Source organism: Triturus cristatus, chromosome 4_1 (genome assembly GCF_964204655.1).
Source record: "Triturus cristatus chromosome 4_1, aTriCri1.1, whole genome shotgun sequence".
Classification (NCBI taxonomy): domain Eukaryota; kingdom Metazoa; phylum Chordata; class Amphibia; order Caudata; family Salamandridae; genus Triturus; species Triturus cristatus.
This window is the reverse complement of record NC_140585.1, coordinates 1257536998-1257558490: the sequence shown is the minus strand read 5'-3', so window position 1 is coordinate 1257558490 and position 21493 is coordinate 1257536998. Positions and strand designations below refer to the sequence as shown.

At 42.7% G+C, this 21493-nt stretch overlaps 1 long non-coding RNA gene across 1 annotated transcript in view; it reads left to right on the top strand.

Moving 5' to 3' along the window:
* LOC146856532 (uncharacterized) overlaps positions 1–21493 on the top strand; it is a 600876-nt gene that overhangs the window by 390955 nt on the left and 188428 nt on the right. The window lies entirely within an intron of this gene.

The following is a 21493-nucleotide window of genomic DNA, read 5'->3' as shown; positions in this document are numbered from 1 at the left end:
CAGAAACATTTTTAGGCTTCAAGTGTGGATTTTGTGTCCACACGAAGGTAAATCTCCCACCAGGGGACAGGTGTCCACAGGCTGTGGACAAGAGAACCATTTTGTAATGGTTTGTAAGCCGAAGGAAAAAGTGAGTGCGCCACAGCGTGAAGAAAAAATAGCCGCCCGAACGCTTCAGAAGCGAAGCTCGGTTCACATCCACAAGGCCAAGTGACCACACCAATTGGGGCAAATCGACATCAAATTGAAGTCAGTCATCAACTAAAACATAGTCAAAATGTTCTTTAGTATAAACATTAAGTGAAAGGGAAGACAGTGGTTGTGCAATGTCGATGTTTACCTGAGGAAAATGTGCGCATGTTGGACTGGCCACTTGTGAAGAAAAATACAACTTGAAGGAAATCTGACATTAAAAAGCACCAAAGTCATTCAAACATTGTCCGACAATTACACTAAAAGTAAACGGTTGCCCAATACCTTTTTATTATCAATAGTGGTGTGTCGATAAACATAATGCTTGAGGACTAATACAATGAACTATCTCCTTTGCCACGACTTAAACTATTGAAAACTAAGGTGTATACATGGACTGTATTGACACCATTTAAAATTCAAAGTTCATTTGAAGCAACAATGAAACACAAGAAAACAAAAGTACAAGCACCCATTCATGTACTTCCAGGTACGGTGTCAAGTGCCTGTTTGCTAAGCTTCTGCACAGCTGCTGATATGGGACTGATATCAGTGAACTATAATATGAACTATCATTCTAAAAATAGGGAGTCCATTCCCTTAATTGTTTTAAAGGTTAGGAAAACTCGAGACTATGAAAGTACAATTACACAATAATGAGGACATCCGTCCTATCGCCCAAAGACACAGACAAACTACATTTTTTCAGTAAGCTGTTGATAAAGAATTTTAATAATTACTTAAACATGATATCATTGAAGATTCCACGGGTTCAACACACAGGGTTTCTCCCATAGTGCTAGTGTCTAAAAAGGTCAGTGAAGGAACTGTATGCATCTCTGTTGATATGCGTCAAGCGAACAAGGTAGTTGAACAAGAATGACATCTATGTCCTCACATCACCGACATGATAACCCAATTGAATGGTGCTAAGGTCTTCTCTCGCCTTGATGTCAATAAAGGATATAATCAGTTTGAATTCATTTTTTTTAATTGTATTTTATTTGGGAATCACAGTTGCAGAAACATAATACAGTAACCAAAAAAAAACCAAATTCAGTACATATAATATACAATATAATACTGGTATTTAAAGAAAGCACATAAAGACTTAGCTACATCCAATTTAGACTTATTTATATACAATTTGTATTATCGATTTTTCCAATCCTCAATAGGTTTCCACATTTCAGTACCACGTATTTTTGCTTTAATACCTTTACAGGCAAAAATCGCCATTTCCTGGTTACACATCCCTAAAAGCCTAGAGAGCCAGATCTGAAAATTAGGAGGGTCGATATCTTTCCAGCGGGTAGTGATTATTATTCTATACACTGATGTACCGAGGAAAAGAGAGATTTCTTCTGCTTTAGTATGGTTGAGTGTGTTATCTTTACCCAAAATATATAATGTAGGTGATTCCGCTACAGGGTGCCCAAACACTTCCTGCCAAAAATCAGCAATCATTGCACGCAACGTCGTTAATTTATCACATTCATATAACATGTGTATTAAATTAGCTGCTGTTCTACCACACCTTGGACAATCTGATGTAGGCCTTTTCCCCCAGGAGTGAAGTTTGGCCGGAGTAAAATATAAGTCAAAGATGGTTTTATAAAGTTGAGCCTTCAAATTAGATGCCATAAACACCTGGGTCGATAAGGTCAGAGATGAATCAATATCAACATTAGGATTATTTAATTTCCGAGACCAACCTACTTCGGTGGGTTCCAGATCATCTTGTCTGTTTTCTATTAAAATATCATACAAGTTGCCAATCTTTGACTTAGATCTCAACATGCAGTCAATTAAAGCGATAGTTTCCAAAGATATATCAGCGGCTTTCAAATTTAAAATTGAGTTAATTTGTATGAATTTAAATACACTATTCATTGGGATCGAAAATTTAGATTGTAGTTGTTGAAATTGAGGCCCATGTGGGGTGAGTAAAAAATCTCCTATCGTTAATACTCCTAAATTTTCCCAGAGTCTAGAGATAATGTCATACATATGAGGTGGTAATATTGATGAATGCCATAAGGAAATGTACCTATTATATTTTGATATTTTCATGTATCTCATAATTTTTCTCCATAGAAACCAGGCGTTTTTTATAACCTTAAATTTGACTTTCTTAAAGTAGGAGGGTTCAATCTGTTTGACTAACAAGCCATTGGCCCTTTCTCCAATAGATAATTCAAATATTGAAGGTATATAATTTGTCACTCCTTCATTTCCAGTTGGTCTTATCTCAAATAGTGGCTTCATCTGTTGGAGAAGTGCAGCCCATAGATATAAGCTCAAATCCGGAATTGCTAACCCTCCTCTAATAACGGGTAGGGAAAGTTTCCTAGTAGATCTCCTAATCTTCCCGTAGCCCCACATGAATTTACCCAGATGGGATTCGAAGCCCCTTAAGATTATGTCATCAACTAAAAGAGGGACCGCACGAAAAAGATAAAGAATCCGTGGCAGAATATTCATTTTAAGATAATTACCCCTTCCTATGATCGATAAATGTAGTACATCAATCCTTTTCAAATCTATCTTTATTTTCTGTAACAATGGTTCGTAATTAATCTTAATTATCTCCTCTATTTTGGCGGTTATTCGTACTCCTAAATAAACAGCGGAATCGACCCTTCTATAATCAGCAAAATTAACATTATTGGTACATATAACCATCGTTTTATCCCTGTTTAAGGAGTAACCAGATATCTTACCAAATATTTGAGTGATATGTTCTATTGCAAGTATAGCCTCAGCTGGTTGTGGTGTCAATACTGCAACATCATCAGCATAAGCTAGTATTTTTGTATGATGTTGGCCCAATATTACCGGTTTGATAGCTTCTGATTTTAGCAATTTCAAGATAAGAGGGTTTATATAGAGGGCAAAGAGGATAGGTGAGCATGGGCACCCCTGCCTAGTCCCGCGAGATATTGCAAAGAGTCTTGATTCTTGCCCCATTGCCACTATTCTTGCTCTAGGTAAAACATACATTGCCTTAATAGCTTTCATAAAGCATGGTCCAATATTTGTTTGTTCTAATATGGTCCACAAGAAAGCCCATGATACCCTATCGAAGGCTTTTTCGGCGTCTAGGAGGATCATCGATACCTGATCTCCCGTAGCATTTGCGGCATCGAATATCGTAATAGCACGTCGGGTGTGATCTGTAGTACCTTTGTCCGGAATAAAGCCATGTTGCCACGGGGAGACCAAGCGTTCGACGACCCCCCTAAGCCGATTAGCCAGAATCTTAGAATAAAGTTTTGAATCTGAATTTATAAGGGAGATAGGTCGATACGACGAGGGAAGATGGGCCGGTTTGTCTTTCTTTGGGAAGACTACTATGTTCGTTTCTTGCCAAGATCTAGGTGGAATTCCGCTTACCTGAGTCCCGATAAATAAATCGAGTAATAGAGGCATTATACTATTGCCCATAATTTTATAGAACTCAAGGGGTATTTTATCCGGCCCGGCTGCCTTTCCCGTTGCGAGTACTGCTAGGGCAATTTCCAATTCAGTTTGCGTTATATCTTGGTCTAATTCAAGCCTCGTGATATTATCTATAGCTGGTCCGATTTCCTGCTCAATTGCCCATCTAGATAAAGTTTCTTTAATTGTGTGAAAATTCAAAGAATCCTCATTTTTATATAGTTTATCATAATAATTTTGGAAAACTTCTAGAATCGATTCTGGCGTAGTGTATTTTTGGCCTTCTTGTTCGATACATGCAATAAAATTAATAGATTGAGTCTGGCGAGTTCGAAGTGCCAGCTGCTTACCCACCCTCTCCCCTGTTTCATAGATCTTATTGCGGTGTGAATGGTATAACTCAGCCTGCCTTTGGGTAAGTTTGGTATTAATCTCAGCTTTAAGTATCGCCATTTCCCTTATAGTTGGACCACCATCCATACCTTGAGCAATAGTCTTAATATGTTTCTCTTCTATTTCCGCCAATTTTCGTAGCTGTAAAGCATTATAGCTGACCTCCTCTTTTTTCTGTCTGGCTACATAACTAAGTGTCTCTCCCCGTATTGCAGCCTTGAAACAATCCCAGACCATTCCTCTAGATGTGCTATACCGATTATCTTCAATAAATCTTTGCGCCCAGTTTTTTATATAAGCTACATAATCGTTGTTTACCAGTAGCTTCCTGTCAAAAGACCAATTTGAGCGGGGTCTATAGATGTTATTTATATAAACAGTAAGTATAAGAGGGTTGTGATCCGAAATAGTTTTTGGTAATTTACTAATTTGTGCAGTACTCGCATGAGTTTTTGATATCCAAATATAATCAATGCGAACATATTTCTGGTGAGGATGAGAAAAATATGTATATCCAGGGTCTAACCCCTGCTTCAAATCCCATAAATCAACAAGGCCTAGGCTCTCTTTTAATTGGACGACGGCATTAAATACCCTTGGCTTATAGCCAGCATATAATAATTGATTTTGTGTCAATAATGTATTTTTTCCAGGGAAAGAAATGTTAAAGTCTCCACAAAAAATCAGCTCCTTGGGCCAGCTTGAGAGTTCAATCTCAAGGTCATTAAACATTGTGGGATCGTCGTAATTAGAAGCATATATAGAGCATATTGTCATTCCACTTTTGAGTTCAGCAATTGCCCATCTACCTAGAGCATCTGCCAATTTGCGTGTATACTCTTCCAAATAGGTTCTTGCTAATATGGCGACCCCCCCTTGTCCTTGTAGTTTGGCTAGTACAGACTAATAGGTTATACCCCGGAGCCTTTAATGCTTCTCGCTCTGCCCAAGGTATATGGGTCTCCTGGAGACAGATTATGTCTAATGAGTTGGATCTTATTAACCCCCACATTTCATCCCTTTTTTTTCTGTTATTTAACCCCGCCACGTTCCATGAACACAGTTTTATTTTCGCCATATTACATTGTAGTTGAGTTTCGAGCCAAGTCTACTTATCACAAAAATAAGAAAAGTCCTAACATCTTTAATTTTAATAGTCCTTTTTCTATTTTTAATATCATATTTGCAACTGTGTCCACCCAAATTTTTTAATTTTTTTTAGCTCCCTCCCCTCCCCCCCCCGACTCACAGTCCCACCCGCTAACCCCCCACCCCTTCCCCACCTATGAGGCAGCCTGGGTTTTGACTCACCCAGTGGTGGATGGCCGTGTGGTCCGTGCACCTGAGCTTGCCCCCTGCCTGATTCTGTACCAATAACTAGGTTGTCGTCCCTATCATGACTAATAGTAGATACTCATCGTATTCGTTTAGCTTGTTATTTCAATATTCATTCTCGAATATTTAAATCATATTATGTCATTTTTATGTTCATGTCATTTATATAAAGAGTTTATAGGTATCAACAGATAATTGTATCTTATCTATTGCATGATGCTCTTCCTTGTCACTTCAGTTATCATTGCTTTGTTTCAGTCTCTCTCCGAGATCCTTGAGGTATGCCTCCGCCTCGATTTCACTTAGAAAAGTTCTCGTGGAGCCTTTGTAGATTACTTTTAGACGTGCCGGATTCTGTAGGAAAACGGTAGCTCCCAGTTTTTCCAAGGGAGTGAAAAGTTGGCGCATACGCCATCGTCTTTCCACAGTCGAATGTGCGAAATCCGGCCTTGCAAAAAATTTAAAGTCCTTGTATTCTCTTGTCGCCGTGGGTCTCGTCAGATCAAATAGCGTATCACGCAATAGATAATTTCCGAAATTAACCAAGAACGCCCTGGGATATTGCGATGGTTTATCTGAGCGTTTAGGTAGAAACAGAGGGAAGCGGTGTGCTCTACAAACTTCTCTGTCTATATCCCAAGAGCTAAGCTCCGGAAATGCTGATTTTAACAAATTGCACATAAAGCCTCTTGGGTCGTTTCCCTCTGAACCCTCTGGTATCCCAAGAAATCGAAGATTATTCCTTCTAGCTCGATTTTCTTGATCTTCCGATTTTATCATTAGGTCCTTAATTAAACCTTCATATTCTTTAATCTGTTTTTGTAGTTTACACACGTCTGTTTCCAGATTTTCTGCCTGGGTTTCAACAGAGCACATTCTGTCAGAGATCTCCAAACATGTACTGCCCACTTTGTTGATAGCACCTTCCAGCTTTTTGATGGCAATATGGTTCCTTTGACTATCTTTTTTAACATCGTGATGAAAAGTTTTTATTGAATTAAGAACTTCGCTAAGTAAGGGCTCTCTTTGTTTCGTCTTCTCCGAATTTTCCCGTATAGCTATAGAGTTGTCGAGTCTTTTGGATTCAGGATTTCCTTTCCCGTGTAGGCTTTTTCGTGTTGGTTTAGTTCTACCTATGATTTGTTTGGTAGTACTACCAGGATCTGTAGTTTCATCATAGTTTAATTTTGGATTTCTTTTATGTCTATTCCTTTTTTTTCCTAATTTTTTTATTGTTGAAATGTCATGTATAGTGATATCTCTTTTCTCGAGATCTGTAGTAGAGGATCTTTTTCCGACTAGTTCATCTAAACTCAGCTCATCACTCATATCGCTCTCCTCGCTTGATTCACTTGTGATGGATACTCCTGTTTCATATATCTCAGATTCAGATCCATCGGAGATTTCTCTTGTGACAGGTCCTTCCTTCATTCGTTTTTTCGTTGAATATGCATCTATGTGAGGACCTGGGCTTAATTCTTTTCTCAGAGCGTCCCTCTCAGGATGGTCTTGAGCCTGTATTACATGGTTTGCACCTTGCTGATCCATTAGCGTCGGTACTGTATCATTGAGAGAGCAAGTCTGAGATTTAACTTTGATCGCTGGACTAAATATGTTTGTAATTCTTGGTTGAGAGTCTGGTATACACCCGGAAGTTTTGGCTGCAATTTTTAGATTCTTAATCGTTTCTAATCTTTTTTTTTTCTTTGCCAAGAGGTCAAGATTCTCATTACTCGTTTGTTCTATTTCCGTATTTTCTTCCTTTTGTGTCTCTTTTGCTTTTTCTTTTTCCAAAGCTTTTCTTTTTGACTTTTCTCTTTCTTTATGAAGTTTTTGTTCATACTCGAGGGCTCTATCTTTTCCTTCTTTATTACTGACTCTTGAGTTGATTTCTTTCCTTTCATCGTTGCTTTCTATTGGCTTATAACCCCTGGTTTCGGGGCGTCTTAGCGATTCTTTTATTTTCAAAGGTCCTTGTATATTGATTATTTCTTTAGTATTTCCAGCGCCACCATCTGAGCTCTCTGCTCTCTCTTGATTATTTTGTTTCCGGTGTTTCTCTTGGTCTACCAAGACCTGAATTTTAGTTTGAACCTTTGTATGAATTAGGGTTTGATTATGGATTTGATTTTGAGTAGCATCTTCCAGACCGAGGATCTCAGGAGTTAACCAAATATCTTTTCCGCTGTTAATATCTGCCTCTCCTTGACCATCAGATCCTCCATGAGTGTCGCTTTCTGTATTTAATAAGTCATTCCGACTTGCCATTGCTGTTTTCAATTTCAATTTATTCCCGGCCATCCTTGCTACCGATGAGCGGTACGAGATCTGTGCTACCTCTTCAGCCCTTTTATTTGTTTTACTCACTTTCCTCAATTTCCTTGTTCTCGGAGTTATTATAATTATTTGACAAAGATAGGATGAGGGGGGAGACCCGGGTGAGGAGCTAGATAAATTTGCCGTATTTGAGATATCTTGAGTGATTAATGTCTCTGGCGTTGTCAGAATCTCTGGTTTAGGATAAATTGCTGTAGGAACAGCCACTGGCAGTATTCTAGAAATAATAGGTCTGATATAGGAATTGATGCCGGTACCTTTTCTGGCTCGTAGTAGATACAAAGCAGTATTAGTTTTGCTTCTCCCAGATGGATTAGTTATTACCGCTTTGCTTTCGAGTACAGATTCGCTCGCGGTACCACTCACAGTTTTAGGAGAGTCTTGGAGAAGTTATAGACATATTTCTTCGTTAAATTTTTTCCCTTCTCCGCCTCTCCCCACCTTTATTTTGGTTATTTTGATTGTTTTGGTTAGTTTGGTTATTTTGGTTTCAGCAACCGTGATGAGATACATGGAGCTTAACAAAGCTTGAAAAAGCCGATTATTGCCGATTATTGCCAATTATTGCTCAAAAATGCTCAGCAATGCACAACACTGCTGTAGATACCGTCAGTGTCAGTGTGTATTTTAAACGCGTCTAGAGAGTTCGCAGATGACGTATGACGCAGAAACGGGCCGACCCAGACCGCGAAGACCGCGAAGAGACCAGTAGAGACCAGGCTAAGGAGCGGGAACGCACAATCCGGGAAGCGGACCGGGAGAACCGCAAGTCGATGCCGGCCTGAACAATGGACCCGATAAAACAACAAACAGACAACGATGCACACATAAGTAAATATCTTACGGTCTTGTAGTCTTTCGTTTGTTGTCGAGTTTTCTCCCCCCTCGCTGAATTCACGCTAACGCGCTAAGGCGCCGAGTCCAACAGAGTTCCTGCGTGTTATGGAGATAGAGCAGAGCTATATGACTCGTTGAGTTGCTGACTTGCTCGCTTTAGTGATGTCTTAGTGATTTTGGTAGATTGACGATTAGTTTGATTTGATCAACCAGGTGGATCGCCCCCTTAAGTCGAGGTGAGACGAGGTGAGGCAGAGGGCATAGATAGAGTTGAGCTGAGTTAACACTTTCAGCGGCCTTTCGGCTTCTCGGGTAATAGCAAGCTACAGCAAGGTAGTGTTAGTGCTCTTCTGTTCTATTCCTCTACTCCCATTAGCGCCTGTCAGCACAGAGAGCGCTGGTCCTTTCCTCTCCGTTCCATCTCCGTTTCATCTCCGTACAGCCTGGTTATTCAGAAGACGCCCAGAAATCCATATTCCTCTCACTTAGAGAAATTAGACACATCAAGTCATCTAGAGTCATCTAGATTCCGGGTATTTTCGGGGGTATTTTCCATAAGTTAAACAAGCCGTAGACGACAGCATACAACAGAAGAAATCGACATCAGGGCAGGAGCAGCAGTAGCAACCTCTCACAGCGACGCCATCTTGCCTCCTTCAGTTTGAATTCAAAAAGAAGAAGGTAGCTGGGATTAAAATAAGAAATGCCCAGCTGCTGAGAACGGGGAGTGATGATGCTGGACAGCGCGGCAGAAGTCACTGTAGCTTGCCAGAACCGGATGGATTATCTAGCGGCAGTATCGTGAGCATATCACGATGGAAACACCTGATACTAGGGTAACCCATTGTTTATACAAAATAACACTCCAATGTGAGCGGGACATTCCCAGGAACATCAAGGTTCTCTTTTGGAGAACCTGACATATGGTTACGATATTATTTTGGCCGAAAAAGAATGGCCACCTGACTTTGTAATGGAATGCCCAAATGGGGAAACCGTCATTTTACCAGCTTTCTCTGACCTCGTTCCGTAATCAATTAAACATTCTTACGCCAAGGAGTGGGCGTTTGCGCTAGCTCCTGCACTATATTGAAATCATGTTGGGTGAGATGATAAGTTACCTCATCACAAAATCCCTTTGAAAACAAATCTTCAACCCCCAGAGACAATGCCCAATAAAACATGAAGCTAAAAAACAAATTAGGGAAATTCTAGAACAATTTGACTACCAGGGTGTAATGGAAACCTGCTCCTGAACAATGAATAGCTCTTTGTTTTCTGTAAAGAACCCGGATATTTCATACCGTCTAGTTTTAGACTACCAGCATTTAAACACATCTACTCGCACATTTGCAGTAGAAAATGCACACAGTGCTGCACTAATGAATAACATTTTGCGGAAAAAATACAAAAAAACACTAGATATCTCAAATGGATTTTCTGGCAGAATATAGTGCCTGAAAGCAGATATTTGACATCATTTTCAGCGCTAGGTTCACAGAGGCAATTTTGCACTTTACTGCAAGGGTATAAGAATAGCCCTGGGCTGTTTTCATCCAGAGTGACTGAGTTACTTCAAAATTTTGATGAGGATACGTTGTCCTATGTAGATGATATTAATCTGATGTTTGATGAATTAATGGGACACTCGAACAGAGTAGACTGTATAATTCTAGAGTTTGCTCTCCTGGGCAACAAATTTAATTTAAAAAAATCAAAAATTGCCCATCTCAATGTCCTGTTTTTGGATATGAGTTGTCAAGTGGAGGAAAACGCCTGGTGGCACATTATTTTTGAAAAAAGTGCATTGATAAAACCTCAAACAACTCTGAAAAGACTGCAATCCATTTTAGGATTTTTACATTTTGGTAGAACAAACATTTTGGATTACGCGGAACGAGTAAAACTGTTCTACGATTTAATTGGACATGATTTTTTAATCACACATTAGTCACAGGAACCTACAAACATTTTACATTCTGTACAAGCTGACATGATAGCTTTCAATCATTTACACACACGTGTAAACACGACAAACCTGGTGATCGACATAGTTGCTGGACCAACTGGGTATACATACATCACGTTCAACGAAGGTGATACAGTACATATGAATACAAATCAGATTTGTAAACAAATGCTGAAATGCATTGTGCACCCACTGAGAAAATTCCTGCAGCAGTACAGACTGCTGTAGTGAGAGAGAGAGAACACTAGCTCAGGCAAAATGCATAATTGTCATTACCCCGGTACCGACCTTAGTGTGCGTTACCAAAGCGAGCGTTCCAAATGACAAAGCATTTAATCCAAGATGGATATAGTGGGCTAACTCTCTCAATGCAACAGATGTGAATTACAGATTTGATTCTACATTACAAATACTTGTGTTTGTAATGTAGAATCAAATCTGTAATCCACAAAATTTTTTTTTTTTTTGAGAGTACGAAAAAGAATATCCTTTGCTGAATGAAATAATGCCTCTAGATCAATATGATTACATCATCTACACTGATGGGTCTGCTGAGCCTGCTGTAGGGGCAATATTCCACAGCAGGCACAATTCTTAAAGGGGCTCATGCATGATGGAAAGTTCAGTCTTGAAAAAACACACACTGTCCCTAGGGGACTGTGCAGGGCAGCTGGCAGAACTCAGAGCCCTGATACTGGCACTACAAAATACGGATCATGGATTCCGCACACTTATAATGAATACCTTCCTTATTGGAGCCAGAAAGGCTTTCAAGATTCCAAGGACTGCACAATCAAGCACAAGATGCTTTGGGAACAGGTGGCAAAGCTGAAAGAATGCTTGCCACGGGCTCATGTTATCCACACATTGAGTTATCAACATGTAGGCGTTCATGTTGCAGGGAATTCCATGGCTGATGAAGCAGCTAAGGCAACAGTACTCACTGCTGCCGCTGCTGCAATCACTTGTTCTGATGGATACATTTGCCTGTGGATTCCTCAACTTTTGAACTACCCCTGTGCCAGCATTCCACCCAAAAAATGTTCATAGCCCTCCCACGTCGACGAGGACGCCACAATAGCACAACTCCCCTCGAGACTCCATATGACGTCACCGAAGTCTTAAGAAGACCTCACCAGTGTTCTGACGTCAGTTACCTTTTTTTCCACGCCGTCGGCGCGTAATGGTTTTTCTGTGAGTCTCCTTTTCCTTTAGGATATCACTTTGTTGCAGTTTCTGTCTTTAGTGTAGCAGGACGATGGCTAAACAAAAGAAGTCAGGGTTCAAGCCTTGTTGGGAGTGTGGGGGTCATATGTCTATTACGGACCCTCACGAAGATTTCCTGTGGTGCCTGTCGTCGGATCACGACGTCGAGGGATGTTCATCTTGTCAGAGGATGAATCCGAAGGCCCTCAAGGAGCGAAAAGCGAAGCTATTCATGGCCTGCGCGAGAAAGGAGAAGAGGGGCCCCAAGAGATCCAAGTTCAAGTCGACCCCTCACAACTGGAGGTCATCAAATATGCTCAAAAAGAAGCGTAGGTATGGATCCCGGTGTCGGTTTTTGAAAGGAAAGTCTGCAAGGTTAGCCTCTCCAATCAACCAGCATCATGGGAAAGATGACATCTCGCCTTCTCCCTCTCCTTAGGCATCTTCTGTCACTTCTCCGGCACAAAGGGATTCGCTGGCACCTAGGGAGTTGTCTCCAGCTCCTCCGGCTTCACCTCTGCGGCTCTGGTGTCACCGGCGCCACAGCCGCAACCCGCCTCCTGGCCTCGGTCTGATCCAGAATAGGCAGCACCAGATACTTACCCTCCCTTTCCGGGTCCGGGTGCAGATCCATTGCATTTTCTCAATCCGATGTTTGTCATGTTTGCCGAAGCAGCTGACCCATCCGGCGGGCCAGCTGGCCCTGTGGGTCCACTTGCATACAATTTGGGCACCCCCCAACAATATGCCCAGGCCCCATTCGTGCCCTTCATGCCGATGACATCATCATGGCAAATCCCAGCGCCAAGATTCTCGACGCCAATACCGCAGTCTCCAGTGGTTTTGGGCTGATGCCTTCCCGGCTACGAGCGGCGCTGATATCCACCTTCCGAGGGTCCTTCTTCTACGTCGGCGCCGCGCCTGGCGCTGCTGACGCCGCTCCCGTAGATTCGCTCTAGGAGGGAGGCTCAGAGACTGCTCGAAGAAGAGTTGTTCCAGGGACAGCAGGAACAAGCTGAACAGGGGGAAATTCTTGCGTCCATGGATGACTTTGAAGGTCTTTAGGAGGCCAGTAGATTAGACACTTCCCCAGAGCGGGAGCTTTCTTCTCCAAAAGCAATGCCTTGTGGCTCCTTATCATGCTGTCATCAGGTAGACTGCTGACCTGTTGGATCTGCAGTTGCCCACAGCTGAGGTTAGATCGAATAGTCTAACTGAAGTTTTGCACTCTCCATCTTCAGTTGTTGAGCCTGAAAATGGGTACACCCTTCCTTTCCATGAGTTTCCCCCTTCTTATCCTCCTCACCAGGGCTGGTGTTCGGAGCACCATCTACTGCTTCTTCAGCAAGAGGTGCTGGCCTTGCTTCAGAAAGGTGCGATAGAGCTGGTTCCGGAGCAGGAAAGGGGTCGGGGTGTTACTCCCGATATTTCCTGATCCCAAAAAGGACGGGCAGTTGAGACCGATCCTGGACCTCAGGGTCTTGAATTTTTACCTCAAGCAGGAGAAGTTCAAGATGTTCACTCTTGCTCAGGTTCTTCTGGGGCTGCAGCAGAAAGACTGGATGTTGTTGATCGATTTGCAGGATGCGTAGTTCCACATCCCCACCCTGAGGTCTCATCGGAAGCATCTCCAATTATGGTGCGATCCCAACACTACCAACTTGCGGTCCTTCCGTTCGGACGTACTTCTGCACCACGAGCCTTCACAAAGGTGATGGCGGTGGTTGCAGCTCATCTCAGAAGGTCGGGGATTCCGGCATTTCCCTATCTGGATGACTGACTGCTCAAGGCGAAGTCTCCAGAGTTGGTGCTGCATCATCTGCAGATAACAGCTTGGCTGTTTTTCGACTTGGGTTTTTCTATAAATGTACCCAAATCTAACCTTGTGCCCTCCCAGCACAACCTGTTCATAGGGGCATTACAGGACACTACTGTGAATTGTGCCTTCCCGCCTCCTCAGAAGATCCTAGATATCAAGGCTATGATTCCGTTGTTTCAAGAAGTTCCAGTCCTGAAGGTCTTACGTCTGTCCGCTTTCTGCATACTTTTGGTCGACCATGCATGCTGGCATATGAGGGCACTCCAGTGGTGCCTTTGCAGGCAGTGGTTTCAGCACAATGGACATCTCAGGAAGGTAGTCAGAATCTCCAGAGACACTGTGGCGGATTCTTTATGGTGGGCTGTTTCAGGCAACTTGTCCCAAGGGAAGCTGTTTCGGCCTCTTCCACCGGTGGCCACAGTGATAACGGATACATCCACCCTGGGGTGGGGAACTCATCTGGGGTATCTGGAGATCAAGGGCCTTTGGTCTCCTGAGGAAAGATTGCTTCACAACAATCTTATAGAATTGCAGGTAATACGTTTGGCTCTCAAGACCTTTCTTCCCTCCCTTTGCGGTCAGTCAGTTCAGGTCCTGATGGACAACACTACTGCGATGTGGTACATCAACAAGCAGGAGTAGGGTTATATCTCCTCTGCAGAGACGCTCTGTGACTCTGGTCCTGGGCTCAGGACAATCATTTTTGCATGATTGCTAATCATCTGGCCAGAGTGCTGAATGTGCATGCGGACAGTCTGTCGGCAGTACTCGGCCGATCACGAGTGGCGTCTCCATCCAGAGGTGGTCCATCACGTCTTCAGGATGTGGGGGTTTCCTCGGGTGGACCTATTTGCCACTCACAAGAATGTGCACGGCCCGTTGTTCTGCAGTCTCCAGTATCCGATGCGGGGAGCTTTGGGGGACATGTGTCAGTTGGCTTGGGGCTCACTACTCCTCTATGCGTTTCCTTCCATACTCTTGATTCCTCTAGTTCTGAGGAAGATTCGCCAAGACCAGGCCCAAGTCATATTAATCACTCAGGATTGGCCAAGAAGGGTCTGGTACATAGACCTTCTTCACCTCTCATCGCACCCTCCACTCCGTCTCCCTCTCAGGGCAGATCTTTCGCAGTTGCTGGGGTAGGCTCTACACCCCCACCTCCAGAGTCTGCACCTTCATGCCTGGAGATTGAACTGCGCAACCTGAATTCTTTCTCTCTCCCACCGAATGTGGTGGATGTTATTTTATCGGCCAGAAGACACTCCACCAAATCTATTTATTCCTGTAGATGAGCCAGATTTGTGAGGTGGTGTGGAGAGAAGTCGATTGATCCCTTGAAGGCCCATTTATCTGATGTTCTTAGCTTTTCGCTGTCCTTGGCCCAGCAAGGTTTTGCTGTGGCTACTGTTAAGGGTTACTTATCAGCTTTATCAGCCTTACTTTCTTTGCCTGACCAGCCTTCGTTGTTCAAGTCTCCTATAGTTATGAGGTTTATTAAGGGCCTCACTAATACATTTCCTCCCACTCCCTTCATTATGCCTCAGTGGGACTTGAATTTGGTTCTGAGATTCCTGATGGGTTCTCCTTTTGAGCTACTTCATAATTGCCCGTTGAGGCTTCTCACATTAAAGACTGTTTATCTAATTGCTTTCACCTTTGCCAGGAGGGTAAGCGAGCTTCAGGCTCTTAGTTTTAAGCCTCCTTTTACAACCATCTATGCAGACAAGATGGTTCTCAGGACTAGAGTTGCTTTCCTGCCTAAGGTGGTCACTCCTTTTCATCTAGGGCAGACCATCACTTTACCCCCTTTCTATCCTCCCCCTCACTCTTCCAAAGGAGGTGGAGAGACTTCACCGCTTAGATCCTAGAAGGGCGGTCAGCTTCTACTTGGACAGAACCAAGGACTTGAGGTTGGACGATCAGCTCTTCGTTGGTTACGTGGGACGTATGAAGGGCAAATCTGTCCATAAGAGAACGCTCTCCAGATGGATCATCTTGTGCATCAAGATATGCTAAGTTTGGCCAAGAAGGAGCCGCCTGAAAGTTTTAGAGCTCATTCTACTAGGGCAAAGTCCTAATTTTCATCTTTGGCTAGAGTTGTCCCTGTGGTAGACATCTGTAAGGCTCCAACATGGGCCTCCCTCCACACTTTCGCAAAACATTATTGCTTGGATTCAGAGGTGAGGAGGGACAGTCATTTTGCACATTCTGTGCTGCAGGATTTTTTGGTACAAGTTGGTGACACCCTCCGCTGGGAGAGGGACTGCTTGGGTATACAATTCAAAAGGTGACTGACCCACCCTCCTCCCCGTTGTCTACCTATTTGTTCCGAAAAGGTTTTTGTGCATTACATTTTTGTATTTCAATGTCCTTTGCTTTGATGCTTATTGTTAGGTAATGTCTTGGCTTTGGCTTTTCCTGTTTTCCTTTTTATTCTTTCATATACTGTGTATATTTGTATATATATTGTATACTTTGTATACTTGCAATATGTGGTCAGTCTACCCGTTCGCCTCAAAGGCACGGAACAAATGGGTGGAACTGATGTCAGCACGCCGACGAGGTTGTCTTATGGCTCCGGTGATGTCATACGGAGTCACGAGCGGAGCCGTGCCTTTGTGACATCCTCGTCGACGTGGGAGATGCAGTGAAAAACGTTTCCGTGGAATGCTGATGCAGGGGTAGTTCAAAAGGTGAGGAATCCACAGGCAGATACTGTGTCCACCAGAAATAGCGTTACCGAAGGTAAGTAACTTGTTCTTCTAGTACGAGATTAGGCGGAGGCATTATGGCGGCTGTCAATGCTGCTCGCAATGACACACATCTGTTGAAAGGCTTTTCACTCAAGTACTCCTACAAGTTAGATACACAACACATACCATTTGCTAAGATTCCAAGAGTGGCGGACAAATCCATACCCAACACTGATCGTAGATTGGGGTTAATACTAGCTGCACATGAGGGTCTGCCTTAAGCACATAAAGGGATTACTGCTACAGTTTCAATACTGAAGCAGCGCTATTAGTGGCCAGGTCTTACAAAACAGACCAAGGACTTTATCTTCAACTGTGACATCTGCCAGCAGATGAAGGGTTCCACCGTAGCATGTCCATCACAGACACCTCTATTGATCTCAAACATGCCTTTGGCTTGTGTATATTTGGATCACTGCAGCCCCTTACAATCTGATGGGGCTCACAAGTACATCTTGGTGGCAGTAGATTCATGATCTTGATTCATATAGGTATGGCCACAGTGTTCGGCTGACGCCTGAACTGTTGTACATAAAATACTGTCACAGTGGAAAACATTCACAAAGCGTAGAAGAGTAACAAATGATCAAAGTAGACAGATTAGAACACCACCGATTAACTCATTCCAACAATGGTTGTGATGTAATTGTAGCAATTGAAATGAATCAAATATATAGAGTATAACGTATTTCACATTTACATCTTCATGAGAAGCAGGTGCACACAATGTGAAGTGATAAGTGCATAGCAAGGATAAGTGCAGGTGATGTGCAAGGGAAAGGTAGTACGCATATATACATCAACAATCAGTGATGACGACCTATCCTGCCAGATGTCTGGCATATGCATGAATGATAAATCATAACAAAAAGATGCAGATGTACATTCTCTGTCATCCAAGTTTGATACAGAAATGGAAAACAAAGTCGACGTTTCGACCCCTATAAGAACCAGCTGACTTCGCGCCTTGAAATCGGGGTCTTCATCAGGACCAAAATAGGGGGGTGGGCACCTATGAATAATGGTATGGAGTTAATGAGGTGGTGTATCAGTCATGAACGTATCAACCAAAATGCTTTAAAAGGTAAATTACCAGTAGCAGCGTGAAAGCTTCAGGCTGGAAGTTAGTAGTGTGGGCCTTGTGGGCTCCTACAAGGGGGGAAGAGAAGAAAGGAGACATAAAAGATCCACTAGGATCAGTGTTCCAGCAAGTGGATAGGAGGAGTTTAAAAACAGAGCTGAAAATGGCAGTGACTTACTCACAGTTAGCGCAGGTGTGCATTGTAAGAAGGACATGGTTGATTAGTAACCTGTGGTCCACTTTAATGCAAATATCCGTGGTGGGTCCGCCAAGGTTGATCAGTAACCTATGGCTGTAAAAGTTTTGTGTCAAGTTCATAGAGCCTGGCCTAGATTGAGTAACAGGCTAGTATGCTTACGCAAGTTAAATGTCAATCTCCCTAGCGTGGAAGGTATTAAACCAAAATGCATGTCTACCCATATATTGGAAGGAGCTGAGCGCGTGTTGTTAAGAAGGGGGATGGCAATGCAGCAGATTGCCGCATTTTAGGAGAGTTATTCCTGTGCAGGCCTCATAACGAGGCCTTATTGATGGAGAAAACTTAAGGCTATCTAATGCGCCCGTAACATGTGAGAACCTCGCAAGTGGGGCTACTGCATAAAAAAGATAATCAAGGGGATAGAACAGTTTTTGAAAACCTTTCTGTTATCAGTGATTTGTGAGTCTTTATCAGAACAAACGTAATTCAGGCACTGAATTCCGACCAGGATCCGCCGTTTAGCTCTCAGGCTTCCAAAGAAGCCATGGGATGTTTGGGTGTAACCTTGCAGTACTCCTCCCCCTATCATCTTGTTGGAAATTCGGTAGTTGAGAGGAAAAAAGTGGACATTAAGCAATCCTTAACAGCAAGGGTACTAGGTTCAGGTCGCATTTGGGTCCATCACTTATATAGGGTCTAGGGGGCATTCAATAACATGCAGAGAAAATCCCAGGCTGGTTGTACTCCATATGAAATCCTGTTTGGAGGGAGAATGTGGGTCCCAGGCCTCGATCATGTCAGCACAGTGGCGGCAGACATCAATGAACATTTAGCTGTTTTACAGGAACTAAATGAATTCCGGGAGACACAAAGCAACGTCCAAGTAAAACGCACCGCCACTGGAGGAGTGAAGGTTGTACCATCAAGACCTGACTGTGTCCTGAAGAATGGGGGATCTGGTCAAGGAGAAAATTGCGGACAAGAATGACTTTGGGCCATCGTACAGTGCCTGTACCTGTCCTTGCTGTCGAAGGTACCAGAACTGTACTTCTTCAATCCTTTGCTGGTCGCCGAGACAAAAGGTTTGCCTCAATTGATCTGATCAAACCACGCTATGTGGTCGATTGTCAACAGTAGGTCACGTGGGCTCCTGGGTAACTATCGCACTCCGCTTGCTACCATTCAGGAAGTACAGATGGAAGCTTTAATAGCTAAAGAAGATTTCCCTCTCCAACGAGAAACGGCAAACAACAATTAACTATTTCTCTTTCCTGTTGAAACAACTACAACTGTACAGTCAACTAGTACAGACACACAAGTTTCAAATTTAACAAGTTACAAGATCTACATGAATATGCAATAGATTGAATCATCTCCAAGTTTTTCAAGACCTGCTGAGCTGCCAAAAATAGACCAAAAGGTGTCTGGCTACTTCGTGAACTATGACGATTTCGCATCGGATTCAACTGAACCTGAGATGCCATCACCGCCTCCTCTTCCTTTCAAGCCACAAGTGCGTGCTCTCTATCTTTGGCTGAACAATACGTACTTTGTTACTCCTTGGTTACACCTTTGGATTACAATTGCATTACTTTTCTTGGTTCTGTGGATTGGTTTAGTGACTGTCTTTTTCCTGCTTCTGAACCAACATTATCTCCCAGAATGCTCTGCAGTACAACTTGTGAACGTGGAATTGACACCACATGCATCATCGCACTGTGAACAAAGGGACCTTCTCTGGTGAACATTACAGCAGGTCCAGTTCCAGAAGGAATAGTGTGGGATAGGGTATCGTATGATGTGTACGGTCCTACTAAACTTTTACAAATACTATATTTGTTTAAAATTTCCTTAATTTGTATCATCACCTCTAGTAATTTCTCAGATGATTGGGACATTGATACAGTACATAACATGCCAGAAGATCTAGAGCAGTCAACTGTGTTTTCTTCTGATGAATTGTATGATGGTACATCTAATTACGGCGATATGTTCTATTATCAACATTATGGTCACCATTTTTTTTACAAAAAGCAAGTATCCTACGTGCTGTTTATTATTTCACCTAATGGCAACACTGTCCAGCACCGCCAAAAGGTATTCCAAAGCATTTGCACAGAAGTTTGCCTATTTTTCTGGTTTTGTAACAACAGACCCGGCCTCTTATTATAGGCTTGCAGCTACACCTGCAAAGAAAAATATGCTAACAAACACCAAGCTGATATACTCTGCTTCCTTTCTTTCCCAGCTGTCTGTACAGTGTTTTGACTTTTGGAAAGACGCAATAGATACAAAATCTGTTTGGGGTACAAAAGATTGGCAGGTCCAGGAAACTGAGGGCATGTTTAGAGCATGCCTATTACCACATCAAATAATGTTCCTGAATAAAACAGTGCAACAAACTTTCTGTCTTGGAATAGCCAAGATGAAAGATTTGAACACACCTCGTATTCCCACATTCTCACGTTTTGAGAACTGGCAGCATTTCACACAGCACAGTTGATATATAATGGCTCTTACAATTCATCAGACCCCAATTGGAAGGGATGGTTGGTTTTACCTGGGAACACTAATGGGTTTCAGTCTAGATTCCTGGGCAATGCCGAAGGGTTTAAAATAATAGGCCTGACCAGCGATATGTACTAGCAGAACAATCGGGGTGGTGACATCATATAGTGTTGCAAGGTGTGCCTTTATTGGCTAAAAACCTCAACACTTTCTCAGGTGAAACAATACTTGTCCCTTCTTTCTGGTGACCTGGATCTCAGGGATTTCTTGTTAGGTCTCGGAACCCACGTCAGTAGCGCTTCTTGCATGCAATATACAACGAACTGTGGAAAGTTTCTCAACAGGAAGCTGCTGTGAGACTGCACTAGATTGATAGGATTCATTTAGAAAAAACGTTAGATGTGGTTGACAATGGAATTACCACATTATTCTCCAGGATATATTCACTGAGCAGCATAGTATCTTCTGCAATTGATATAATACAGCAGGCTATACCGCATGAACAATCACAACTACGGGCCATTGTATTATTAAGCTGGACACTTCAAATATTACGTTCTGGCCACGTGCCATGGCGTTATATCAACAGCATTATTTTGTTTTCTGCATAAGATCTAAATAAAAGACAGATATTGATGGCATGAAGAGATGCAAAGTATACCTGGTTGCACATTGGCGAATCATATCAATTACCTTTCAGCATGGCTGAGACACCATTCACAGACTGGATAATCCATGGTTACATTACCCTAACTGTCACAACTTTCCAATTCCAATATTGTCTACAATACCACGAAGTAGGCAGATATGAAGCGCTAGGGAAAGGTTATGTGCATGAATACTGAGAATTACCATTCAGGTTTGATTCAGGAATGGGGACATGGAGTCTTTCTTAGTTGTTCAGATTGTGCAAATGTTTTGAGCGGGTCCTTCGTATGCAAGGACATTTCACTTCATGGGGCTTTTAACGCTTTGGTTGTGAACTTCTCCTGTTATCTGAAGGGTTCTCCAGCTGCCGTGATCCGACCAGTTTTCAGGTTGCTCTCAAATGGGCATTACTTGATGCTGAACGATCAAGGCTGCTGCAGGATGGAACCAGGCATTGCTTATCTGTTGACAATTAATTCCATAGATACTTGTTGCACACAAGTACTGTATCCACCTGTCCGCACAGTTAGGAAGGCATTGCTATGGCCGACAATAAATGTTCCCAACATATGCTTTGATTCTCTGAGACAACTGAAACCATGCTTTTTGAAAATCAGCCATAGAGACATTTGATCTCCAGGTTGTAAGGTCCTCGTCTGAGATACAGACGCAACTTCATACTATCTTCCCACTGCATTTTGGGTAGCTGGTCCATCGTATCTTTAATATGTCTGATATGCACTTTTTAAAAGTATTGCCTCTGGACTGGTTAGCA